This window comes from Silurus meridionalis, chromosome 5 (genome assembly GCF_014805685.1).
Source record: "Silurus meridionalis isolate SWU-2019-XX chromosome 5, ASM1480568v1, whole genome shotgun sequence".
In the NCBI taxonomy this organism is placed as follows: domain Eukaryota; kingdom Metazoa; phylum Chordata; class Actinopteri; order Siluriformes; family Siluridae; genus Silurus; species Silurus meridionalis.
The window spans coordinates 19,895,434-19,909,089 of NC_060888.1; the positions used below are offsets into that span (position 1 = coordinate 19,895,434).

General features: G+C 34.7%; 1 protein-coding gene across 1 annotated transcript in view; it reads left to right on the plus strand.

The window, feature by feature from the left end:
- The first annotated feature begins 11,129 nt into the window (after positions 1–11,129).
- fat2 (FAT atypical cadherin 2) overlaps positions 11,130–13,656 on the plus strand; it is a 37,623-nt gene continuing 35,096 nt past the window's right edge. Inside the window, exon 1 of the mRNA XM_046849354.1 lies at positions 11,130–11,333. The gene's annotated coding sequence lies outside the window, so the exon portion shown is untranslated. The remainder of the gene's footprint in view (positions 11,334–13,656) is intronic.

Consider the following 13,656-nt stretch of genomic DNA (forward strand, 5'->3'; position numbering starts at 1 on the left):
GTGTGTGTGTGTGAGAGAGAGAGAGAGAGAGAGAGAGAGAGAGAGAGAGAAAGAGGAGAACGAGAGAGAGCAGGCTGTAGTGTGTGTAAGGACCAGCAGGTCTGCTGGGAGTTTGATTGTGTTTCCTGTGCATGCGGTGTTGGGCCGATTCCCGTCCCCTCTCCCCCTACCTTTCTCCATCTGCCTTTCCTTCACTCCCTTTTCCTCCTGTTCCCTCTTTCACCCTCATGCTGGCCTACACCCAGCACAGAGGAGCCTCCCACTCATTTTGGCTTGCCCAAGCCAGGAGCAGGTGATAGTATTGTCACGTCAGGCTTGGTGCTGTGTTCTGCCCTTCCCCCTTCCCCAGTGTGTTTCTCTGGCCGTTGGAGTGTTGAATGATGGAAAAAATGAAAAGCTGGATGGGGTTCACATGTCAAGCAAACGAACATAAAACAAACTGCATGCTCACTGATTACCACTAAGACATGCGGATATAGTAAAAAAACAACAACATATAACACAAAACAGTGCTTCCAGCTATTTGATAGAAGCAGTTATGTCTCATTATATTGCCTGTAAATGAATCATTGAATCACTATTTAAAAATACATTAACACATTTTCAGACATCTTTTATTTAGAAGTAGCAAATACAAAAAACCTACTTAATTATTATTAATGATTTTATTATATCATATTAATCATATTATCATGTTGTTCACATTATTAATCATTATAATTATATCATTATTTACATTACTTTATGTGTGCATACATTTGAAAAGATCCTACAAGGCAAAACTATAACAGTATCTTTGAAAAGACGGAAATATGAAGAAAGAATGAGAAAATGTTTCCTCATCATTTTCAACAAAATTCAGAAGATCTTTGCTTCGATGTTTTGAGACGTAACTGAAACGTATAGTTTTTCATAACTTATAATGGATAACTCACTGAAAAGAAAGTTTCAAGCTGCATCTTTTACTTTATATTTAGATACATATTTGTAAATTTACCAGCAGTAGAAGTATTGGCAAATATCAGCTGAAGTAAAAAAAAAAAAAGAACTCTCTTAATCACTATCGTAAGCTTGAACATTAAGCTTACATAGTCTTTCTCCTCCACCTTGCTGGAACACATTTGTAATTATGGGCTTTAGTGCTGCATGAATAAGCAGTGCTCCTGAAGACCTGGTTGGTGGAAAGCAAGACAGGATCATAGAAAGCAAGCAAGGATAAAATGGGGATTAGGGAATTCAGTCTTGATGCTCTTTGGTTTTATCCTAATGGGAGTTTTGGTGAATGAGATTCAGACTCACATCCAGTAATTATATCTTATTCAATTTGCTGCACAGTGCACGTGCGGAAAGGTCTATGTATTTTGTTGAGGCAGAGATTTTGCCTTCCCATACACTAATCTGATGAAACATGAAATGAATTTCTCTGTCAACAAAGAGTAAATATTGTGTATTACAGTTTGCAAAGGCAAACTTTGCTGATTGGGCATTTTGTTAAAAACAAGATTGTTCTAAACCGCATGGTTAGTCTTTCTCATGTCATTTCCATGTCTAGTAATATAAATAATTTGGCAAGGATTTTAGAGAATAATCTTTTGAATGTTTAATTGTGTAAAAGTCAGAAAATTACACTGCAGCTCTTTTATAAATGAAAGTACAGAAATTTAAAGTGTGTTTTGTAAAGGCTTGGCTGACAATTGTTCTCTGAAGTTTTATCAACAGGCTTAACTCTGGTGAAGTTTCATATTTCGACTTTAGCAGTTCAGCTCAATCAGCCAACCACAATCAAAACAACAATATATGCCTTGAGGAGTGTTGAAAAATATGTTCCCATTTTGCTGAATTTCTTTCTGCCCCACTATTTTATGTGTTGGCAAACACATGTCACAGTGTTTAACAATAAAAGAGCTCAATCTATTCCTGGCACTGTGACAGACAAAAGTCCTTTTCATAGAAAATTGCTCTCAGCTTAGATAGAAAAGATTGTCTCGCAGCATTCTGGGGAATGGGAATTGCTTCAGGTGTTCTGTTTCACAGGTTAATCTTCAGTCCCTACACTTTCCCACTTCTTTGAAACTAAATGTTCAAGAAAACTGTTTCCTCCCCTTAAAGTCTTAAAGTTTGCAGCAGTGCTGATGCATTCTTGATTCTTCACAATCTATAACAAGAGGTCAGTTGTTCTAAATCATTATTGTTTGTATGGTAAGAAGGTGCATTAGGACTTGTATGGTGGAGGCTCAACATAAATGAATTCAAGATGTGCAATTGTAAATATGCTGGAATCTTCTATGAAAAGACTTCAGTGTCAGGGTTAGTGTCAGAGTTTTGCAAAAGTCTAAGGTTTAGCTTTATTGTAGCTAAACCTTAGACATAAAGCTTTATGTATTCCAAAACAGAAGATGTTGTGAATGGAGCTCCTAATCAACATTTAGCATCTTTAATCTTTTCTCAGTACACTTATCTGCAAGGTATGTAGTAAGCAAAAGAAATACATGATGACCTTATGTTGCATTTTATTCTTATTTTTACATTATACTGTAACCATACAAAATTAATTGTGACAGTGGATCAATTAGTGACAATCTGACAGTGGATCATTCGGCACAGTGGGACATTAAGACAGTTACCATGTTCTTAGTATTATTCAACATTGACACACACTAAAGTCAAACTGGAAGCAATGTTGTCAATCAATCAAGTTGTTCAAGAAATGTTATAAAATCCTTAACATATTAATCATATTAGCAATAGGACCTTAAGGACACCTAGTATTTGGATTCTAATTTGGAGTCTCCCTCAAACACAGAGAAAACTTTACATTAATTAATTAATTTTGCAAGGTGGAAGGAAATCCAAAGGAGAACTCTAAGGAATCCCACTTTTATACGGGGAGATCATGACACTGCATAAACTTCAAATAGACAGTAACCTGATCTCAGGCTTGAACCAGGAACCCCTGGAGCTGTATAGGCCTATTCAGATGTACAATAACTACCAGAATAAAGTCATTTTTCATAACTCCCATATATAATTTATCACACATTCTGCCTCTGAATTTCATTTAAAAATTCACAATTTTAATAAATGGAACAAACACCACTTCATTTCTAACAAACATAAATATTATATGAGTCATATTTAGCTTGTTCTTCTACAGTCAGCTCAAACATCAATCTCAAATATTGTCTAGCTATGCATTTCTTACTTTTCACCATTATTCTTTTTCCTGCTTTAAACAATTTCTTACCATCTATTATGTCAAAATTACTTGAATACATAGCCCACAGATGCATTGAGACAGGGGCATTTTAAGGTAACAATTAAAGGCGATATTCATGAAGCCACAAAAAGCTGAAAGAAACTTATATACACTTCAAACACATAAACACTAAAATGTAGTATAAATAACAATTCATTTATAACTAATGTCATAATGCCTATTAGGTATAAGATGCAGTGTATGTTATTTTAGTTGTTCATGAATTTGTATTTTTACGTTAAATTTAAGAAATAAATAAGTAATAAATAGTCTTGTATAATTTGCTTATAATGACTAGTTTGATATTTATTGTTTAATGTCATCAGTGATTACAGATATTAAAATATGTGTAAAGTTTTCATTACTGTTAATACATTTTGTACCTTCATTATAATGATGATTATAAGTTTTGCAGGTATTCCACACTTTAGAAAATGATTTCAGTTATAGTAATCAAAGAAATTTAGGACATTATTACAGCTTCATGAAAGTGCTTACAAGGAATTATTTCCAACTTACAAAGAATTGTAAGCACATTTATTAAGTGCCATTTATGTCTGTCTTTTCTTGTTTAAATCAGTTTTGAATCAATCAGAGTTTTTTAATCAATCACCATAAGTATTCAGAAGTCAAATTGGAGGTTCTTGTTTGACTAACACTAGAATGACTGTGGCTCAGTACACCTATTTTATATCACTTTTTTATAATGGGATCATTGGGTAAAAAACACAGAATGAACACCTTAAAGGGTCTTCTAACTTAAACTCGCCTTATCAACATATAACGTTACATAATCATAATAGACATGGAGTTTCACTGCAATTCCTTAAGCGTAAATCTTGAGCTTGGGTTACTCTTATGGCGAAATTTCACATGTTCTCCTTGTGCCCACGGGTGTTTCCCCTCTAAAGTTTCCTCCCACTATCCAAAAACATGCCGTTCGGTCAACTGGACACTCCAAATTACCCCTAGATGTGAATGAATGTGTGTTTGCTCTGATCTGGTGTCTGATTCAGGGTGTGTCCCTGCCTTCAAGCCTAGTGTTTCCAGGTTAAGCACTGGATCCACTGTGACCCTGAAAAGTGATTACTGAAAAGAATTAATGAAAAGCATTTGACTGAAATATCCATAAAAATATGCTGAGAAGGTTAAACCTTAATGGCCCACGCTTTCTGTCCATTGTTTACATTCCTTTCCTATCTGGTTTTCTTTATTGCCTGAATGGTTTTACTATCTCTGACCCCTGTCCATAGGTGGAAAAAGAACTCAGGATTCATGGGTTTAAACCAAATGCTGCTATTTGAGCATATTTTTTTAGATACACGTTTTTGTTGTGGCATATACTCCTTGTTCCCTGTCCAAAGTGTGTGAAACTTAACACACACACACACACACACACACACACACGAAATATTTACCCATACACATGCATTCATACAGAAATTAATAGGAAATGAGTAGGAAGGAAGATTTTGATTCAGGTTTATTGTCAAGTCAAGTATTTATCCCTGATGATCAGCCATGGTGACTGTGGCAAGGAAAAACTCCCTTAGATATTATGAGCAAGAAACCTTGAGAGGAACCAGACTCAAAAGGGGAACCCATCCTCATTTGGGTGATATCAAGAGTGTGATTATAAATCCTTAAACAATACAAAACACTGGAGAGTGAGAACTAACATGAGCACCGGAATGTAGGATCATGAATAATGTCCTTTCTACAGTCTTATACAGTCATTTGAGGTTATGGAACCAGGAGCTACTGAGCAACTCATAAAATATCTTAACATTTGAGATCATCACAGATCCAACACCAGCTTCTCGATGCCAGAGCCTTTAAACACTCAAAGAGGTCCAAAGTCCAAACTCTACATGAAGTGGGATCCAAATGGCGCTGGTACGTCTCTAGATGGTTCGGGATGTTTGCTGGCTCGGCATCTACTGCTTTAAAGGTCCATAATCTCCATGAGGTGGGACGCGACTGGAGCTGGCGCAACCTCAGGATGCCTCGGGATGGGAAGAGAAAGAGAAGCAGTGGAGAGGAATTAGCGTAGCTGCTGTTTATAATATTAACTATTTATTATTAATTTACAATTTTAGTTTTTTGTCACATCAGTGTTTACACAGTTACAAAATCACAATTTATTTATTTAAGGATGCTGATGATTTAAGGTAGTGTCCAAACTTTCAACATGTGTTAGTTCCCAACAGCAGGTTTACATGTTTTTATTATCACCAGGTGCCTACTTTTGTAAAATCTTCTGAAACAGCTCAACAACTTCTTTCATTTTTCGTAAAAATGTCATTCAACAAGGCATGTCACACCGTCACCATAATGTGATTCTGACATGACAGAGGTGTGCTAAAATAAAAAGTCATAATCTGTTTTAATGCTTTGTGTTGTAGCAAATACTTGACTCAGGGTATGTCAATTTGACATACACAGCAAGTCTTTATGACACGTGGTGAAATGATCCTTCTTAAAACATTTTTTGAGGAGATTATTTAATTTAACGGATGAGTACAATACCAAATACTGTAGGTGTAATTATTTTACTCTTAAACGATATTTTATTTATATATAGTTTACAGTATTTTTAAGCAAAAAAAATTCTTCTTAGATAATATAAAAAAAAATGTAACCTTAAAATTGCATATTTTGATTAAATAATGCAAACAACAGCTGTACATATGAGAGATAATAAGATTTACTGATTTGCGTCGGTTAATAAAAATTAATGATGTGATGCATCAGACACAATTTGGCATTTGTACCATGATGCATCCTTTATAACATATGTGCATTGGTAAAAACGATTCATTCATATATAATTATTAGTAGATGCGCTATACTTTCATATATTTATGACCAATATTTAATATGTACATTAATTTCTCCTCGCTACATTGTTTCTTAAGAGCGGTCTTTTAGCACCACTGCTGAGATATAGATATATACCATATATATTATATATATATATATATATATATATATATATATATATATATATATATATATATATATATATATATATATACTTGCAGTAAGATTGTTGTTTCTCATCTGTTGATCCTACTCCCCCCATGTTGACACACACACACTCTACCCAGTTTGCGATTTGAATATTACAAGGGAGGAAGTGAAAAAAACAACTTCCAGGAGAGACACACTCCAGTAGGCAAATAATTACTTTTTAGATGCTGACTTTTCATTTTAAAATGTTATTAACATTTACAGTGTTTAAATGTTAATTCCGATTAAATTTTTCCAATTTAACAGTGATACATTTTTTTTTAACACTATCAAGTATTAATGGAATGTAAACAAACATAACATAAAAGCAAAATGAATACGATTCTGAATGCTTGTTTTATGTCTTATGTAGAGCTTTATTTAAGGAAGAAGGATCATATGAGATTTAAGGATAAATTGTTACAGTGAATAGCATTTAAAAAGGTGCACTACAACTGTAAACACTACACTACTAGTCAAAATCTCTCTACATAAAATCAATTTACTCATTTATATCATCTCTTCTGTAGTTATCTCTGTCTTCAAATGTAATTTCTTTGGAAAAAAAAAAAAACATTCTTATTTACAAGTCACTTTGCATTCAAATGAGTGAGCAAGAAGGTGTTTATGCCTCTAGTAGTTTATTTCTTATGGGTGTGAATCTGACTAGACAGTTGGTGGTCTAGTGGCAAAATATCCCACACTCACCTCTGTAGCCTGAATTTGATTTCTGGGCAAGGAACCAGTCACCACTAAGCCTGTGCACTTTCAGTGCTAGTTTCAGTGCTACTTTCAGATTAAATGAAATAGTTGTGTCAGGAAGAGCATGGAATCTATGTCAGATCAAAAGATCAGTTCATAATATAAGCCACTGAAGAACAACAACCTTAATGAGTCAAAATCAATAGTTTTATTTAAATATTTTTGTTTTGGGTATAATACAAGCTTTTCTGGCAGAACAAGAAAGCAAACATCTAACTGTACTAGTTATGTACACTCACCAGTTAATGTCTAATGAGTGCTGGTGTCTGTTTTAAGTGTAAATAGAGACAGCAAAACAAGAAAAGCAAAAGAAGGTCAACACATTTCACTATCTTTGATCCAAAGTACAGTATATATTTTTTTCCAGGTTTGATGCATAATGAAAAAAATGTGCCATAAATTGATTAAATAATGCTTATTTTAAAACAAGCAAAGTAATGCCAAATCTTGTCGAATTGCATAGATTTGCCCTTCAGAGTGTACTGAAATTGTTCAAAATTCAATTCCTTGAGTCACAGTTTAACAGTGGGAATCTCACTTTTCTTCCAAAACAACAGTTTTATTGGCAGTAATGAAACCACATGCAAGAAGCTTGTGTTGTGCTGTGCTTAGTGTATGTAAGGAATCTGACACTGCTGCTATAATAAAAGTGGGGATCTGGCAACATTTGGAACAAATATTTACAAACTCATTTTAAAATATTTAATATGAATAACACTGTATTTGGAGAAATTAGGAAAAGGTTATGAAACAGATCAGCATCATGCAGCAAAGAGGAGAATAATCTGATAAAAGCTTGTGTATGTTTGTCTTTGAGTAGTGTACTTTGTGGATCATTTTAAAACTGAACAAATTATTGTGCAGTCTATTCTCTGAATAGCAATTGTCTTTTATTTTGACTTTCTCTTTCTTTTCCTGTTATCATTTCCTCTCCTACAATACAATCAGTCTGCCAGTGCAAGACCATGATTTTGATCAGTGCTAGGCATTTAAAATGTCTTGCAGTTTTATGGGTTTTGCAGAAGAAAAAACATCAGCTAAGGGAGAACTGAATGTTATTTGAGATTGTCTTGACACTTCAAAAACACTAGTAAGTGTTTAACTGTCAGGGGAGTGGGAATGACTTGCCTATAGCAGCCATGTGGTCACTGATTGCTGGACACTGTTTATTTTGGTGCAGACAGCTGTGACCATCAGTTACATCATCACTCTGACACCTGAATGCCTTCAACATGTATAACTAAAATGTATTGTTTATTTATATTATTGACTAAAAAATAAAGAGATTATTCTACAGAATGATCTCCCTGCATAATATGCAGCATGCACTTATCATGGTGTTTTCTTTTTTTTTTTTTTAATCTGATGGGCTTCGTTGTTTCTCAAATTGATGGCCATGAAGCATTGCAAGTGGGTCTGTAAAGTTTTTGTTACCTTAATGGAAATCGCAACCCATTATTTTAAAAATATGTCATACTCTTTTCATAGTTAATTAGCTACGTCTGACTACTTCTGATTACTTGAATTGAATAGGTTTTATTCATTCCTGAATAGGACTATAAATAATGTAGATTTGAATGTGGTGTGTGTGTCAGGTTCTTCCAGGTTTGCATGTTCCCCATCTTGAAGGTTTTCTCGCACCACCCGGTATTTCAGGACACAAAAGTTTTTGTTTGTGCTAATACCCTGTATTGCCCCGTATTGCCCTGTTCGCCAGCCTCTGTTTAATGAATTATATTTTTAGACTTGGTTTACCCTGCCCATTTCGCTCCTGCGCCAGTGTCTGTAAGTTTTCGGACAGGCGACATTTATTCCCTTTGTTTTTTAACATTCTCATTATACACTGTTTACTTCTGCCTGCGTCCTGCATTTTGGGTCCTTCCAGTCGCTCCCAGACAGAGTGAGTAAAAAGTTGATTTGCATAAAAAACTTGGCTTCAATGAATAGCCAGAATAATATTATTCATATTTAAATAATAAGCCTTGCTTTAGATATTTAATGCCTGTTTGTGTCAAAAAGTTATTATACCCACTATTCTCAATCAAAGCGGTTCTTCTTTTGTATGCAACTGTTGTGTTTTTTTATATGCTCATTAATCATGATAATCTAGGAGATGATCCTTTATGAACAAAAAGAACAAATACAGTATTATATTCACCTGATGATAAATGAATAGCATTAACCTACTTATTTGACAAATCTAATTCATGAGATACTTCTTAGAAGTGAAAAGGCATTATTTGTGGGAAGACATGTCAAGACATCAGGCAGAGAACGAATCATTCAAACAGTCAAAATTTTCTTTTTAATCCAGAGAATGGCTTCTTTTGATAGCTAACAATAGGCCTCTCAGTTATAAGGTTTATTAAAAATGACTTCTTGTCTAAATAGTGGGTTTATGATTCATGGCTTCAATCAACATTGGAGGCTTTGAACAAACAAGGTGATGCTTTAGGAGATCAAAACAATATGAGGCAGAGCTAAGATACTGCAGCACTGGTTTTGTACTGCACATGCACCAAAAAAACCAAAAGGCACTGATCCACTCCAAATATTTATTTCATTCAAAAGCATTGCATAAACTATGCAAGTGTCTTTCTCTCTCATTCTCAAAATTTTGCTAGCATGCCCTAAGGGATGCACATTTTTCACTCTGTCTTCAAAGTGCACTTTTGCTACGTCCACCTGCTGCCAGTGGCCTGATGCCCACCTTCTGTTGAGTCTTATTTGTGGGCCATGCGTGGTTGCTTGCTGGGTCCATGTGCTCAACCATTTTCACTTCCACCCCAAGGATCCACTCTGTTTTGTGCTTTAAATATCCATATCTATATCTGTATTCAGACTGAAACTCAAAAGAGAGCATAGCCCAAAGCAAAGGTGTTATTTTTATTTCTTTATTTATATTTGATTGCATTAGAACCTATTACTCGCAAGGCTTAGGTATCTGTGTTCATAATTATTTATATCTTGCTTTGCATGTATTATATTTTTTATTATAAACAATATTTTATAATAAAGTTAAATATTTTTCCAGTCCAGGGATGAATGAATTCACGGTAATGAACATGCCAGAATTTTCAAATCTGACTAAGAATGAATAGTAAAAAACTCTGGTTTACATCCAGTGAGATCCTAATCCTCTCTCAACCAAATGCGTATCATTATTACTTCATCTGAACATATTTGTTCATTCCAAATAATGCATTCATATTTGGTTTCATTTCTACTGAATTTATCATTGTACCTGGCTCATAATTATATCATCTGAGTTTAAATAGACAAATGGTTCTTAAAACCTAGACCACCCGATAGCAAGGCTCTGGCGTTGACTTGATTTTCCAGATTAAAATGTCTGGGAATGAAGGTAAAGGTAAAACAGATCCCATCAACAGATCATTCTCCATGGACCATTGTGACTTGAGATTTGGTAAACCTGCAGGTTTGCTTTATCTCTTAGAACCTTCCCAGGTCTCATACACCTCAATCGGCAACTAATCAAACCAGGAGTAGACGACTTTGTTTACATAACAATTAAATGAAGATATTTAGCTGTAGGGTGTAAGTGGTAGCAAACGACCCCAAAACCAGTCCACTTTCTAGTACCAGTTAAAAAATTTGTCTTTTTTAAAAATGCATTTTTAGACAATTCTGTATTGATATTCGATGCAAATAAAAAGACTTATCAGTTTAAAAAGATGTAAACATTCATTCAAAACCCTGAAGCTTCTGTTGGATCTAATTACACAGTCTCTTGCGTTTATGGAAATTTAAGGTCTCTGATTATAATCTTGAAGACAAGGAGTAAACTTTTTAAAGGTTTGCTTTAAAGCAATAAAAACCCCAAGAGCTTAATCCTTACTACCCGCACGGTTCTGTCCTAAAAAAGGTTTTGCGTCACACACACACATCCACCCATGGCCCAAAGCCCAAATGTAGGGAGGTACAGAGAGATAGAAAGAAACAGTGAAAAAGACAGACATGTGCCTGGGTGTCTGCCTGGGTGTTGAAGAGTGGAGGAGGGTGTGGGGTAAAGGGAGGGACAGATTGGGGAGGGATGAACGTCCTGAGGGAAGAAGGTGTCTCAGTAGAACGACGCTCTATACCACTTTTGCTTTGTGCAAAAACAGACCAGCCGGAGAGAGGAACCCAACTGTTGGAATAGTTGGGATTCTTTCTACTTTGTTTTAAACTACATTATGGAAAAAAGACAACAACTTATAACACCACACCGGAATCTGAAATTACCAAAGCTGTAGGGAGTTGCAGGAAAGATTCCATGAGGAGCTTCCATTCAGGACCTCAGGTATGTCTACTGTCACAGTCGGTGTGTGTGATCCAAGTGATTTTTGACCGCGTTTATATTTACTTAGGTTTGACTGATTTTAGGTTTGACTCTAAGCTTAAAACAGTAATGAAATAATTTATCTTGTCCATGGGTGGTCAAGAGAAACTTAGCAAAGCAGTTTTATTTTCAACAATTGGTGTGTAGGATGTAGATTGTGAAATTTTTGAATTTTGGAAGTTTTTAAATGGAGTCATACAAATTATACGTAACCGTAAATCCGTAAAATAGCAGCATTTCTTTTTACGTATTGTTCCATAACGCAATTTTGGTTACGTATTATGTGCAAAAAACGTTGTTTTAAAAGAATTTACCATGATAGTGATCACTCTATCACTGCAAACTGATCTATATGCAGGGTTGAGCTGACCTGAGATGCACATTGCAGATAGCAGCATTGCAATAGATGTCAACGTCTCACTTTTCTCCCCTTCCAGTCCAGATACATTGTTTATTTAAACAAGTATAGACACACAAAAAAAGTCAGCTCCTGAGTTAACAGCTCCTGAGTTAACCAAATACTTAAAAGGGTTTAACACAGTGCACTTCTGTATCGCATGTAATTCGTAAAAGTGATTCGTAGTGTTGAAGTAGCATTTGATTGTTTTCGTAACACCTCATTCACAAAAAACTGAATGAAATCCAATATCTCTCGTATTTATTTAATTTATAAATATTTTGTATGAAACACTAAATATGGTGTCATTTCTAAGTAAAATCATTGACTACCTTTTTCCTGATCAAACCGATTGCTGTAAGAATCCTTTCTGTGGCCTGTTCCTGATAACTTGGGTCATATTTTTGGAACTGGCTGTGGAGGAAGGTGCCAATCAAGTCACTATTTATATTGCTAATACTAGGTAAAAGCTTGTAATTTTGCTTTTTGCTACCTTCTTTTTATGATTTATTATCACAATCTGTCAGGTTGAAAATTCATGAAAATGATGAGCAAGAAGGTAGTAGAAGGTCTCAGCTGAAACCACATGGCCTTCTGTTTCTCTTGGAGAATTAGCATAATATAACCTGTGAGACCTATAATATTTATTATGCATATAATATACACTTCAAACCACAAACATTAAAATATTATACATATTATGAAGGCACAACTACTGCCTATTATCCCAGAGTTTCATAGATACCACTAGTGCTAGTACAAAATTACGGTTCTTAGCAAGATTTGCGCATATACACAATCTATACACATATGTAGGTGTGTTTAAAGGACATACATTTTTTAAATTATCTTTTTTTATAACATGAAGATATGGATTTAGCAAAAAAAAAATTAACAATGGCAATGGATACAATTATTAAGTAACAATATTAAGCACTAATACTAGTAAAAAATGCCTTGAATGATCACCATATTATGATCTTTTTCAATATGATAATAATAATAATAAGAAATATATACAAATATATTCTGCATAAACATTTATAGATTATCCTTTAGTGTGTCCGACATTATTTTAAATGTAAAAATGTATTTTGAGGCTCAGCCTTATTCCTTTTACACAGAAAAGCTTCACATTGTATTAAGGTGAATGAGCAGAGCCTTGATCACTCTGATTTTTTTTTATTTCTTTTATTTTTTTAATATCTGCATCCATAGTGAAACTCGATCTGTGGGTTTAAAAGCTGGTCTGAGCATGCAGCTACAGGTATCTGATACTGTAGACTGTGACTTGGTGCAAGAACACGACACATCCTGTTACTAACAGATATGTTCGGTTGCTTACTCACTCGCTCTCCCACTTTTCTAACCTGAATTTGCCCCGGGGGGTTCACAGTTTCGCAATTACAACCCACAGTTTATATTCCAATTATACAGGCAGAAGTAAGGAGAAAACACTTGAGTTAACAAGAACATATTCAGCTTGAAATGTATTTTCAATCCGAGTTGAAAACAAAGATGATGTAGGATATAGGTTGAGTAAAGTGTATTGTTTGACATACTTTCTATCATTAAAAAAAGAAAAATGGAGAGAAAATAATAGTGTGAATTAATAATAGTAAGGATTTAAAAATTATTATTGGGGGTTTTGTTGGTTGTACGAGGAAGATCCCTACGAAACAATATGTGCACATACTTTTGAAGGACACAGTGAACGAAAGAGAGCAGACCTGCTTAACACTCACACAATAAAATGTTGCGTTTGTCAAGGCATGTTAGAACAGGAGTGTGAATACCTGCCTGTGGCTTTCACTTGGTGTTTGTGTGTGTTTGTGTGTGTGTGTGTGTGTGTGTGTGTGTGGTACATGTGCTGTAAGATAATTATTT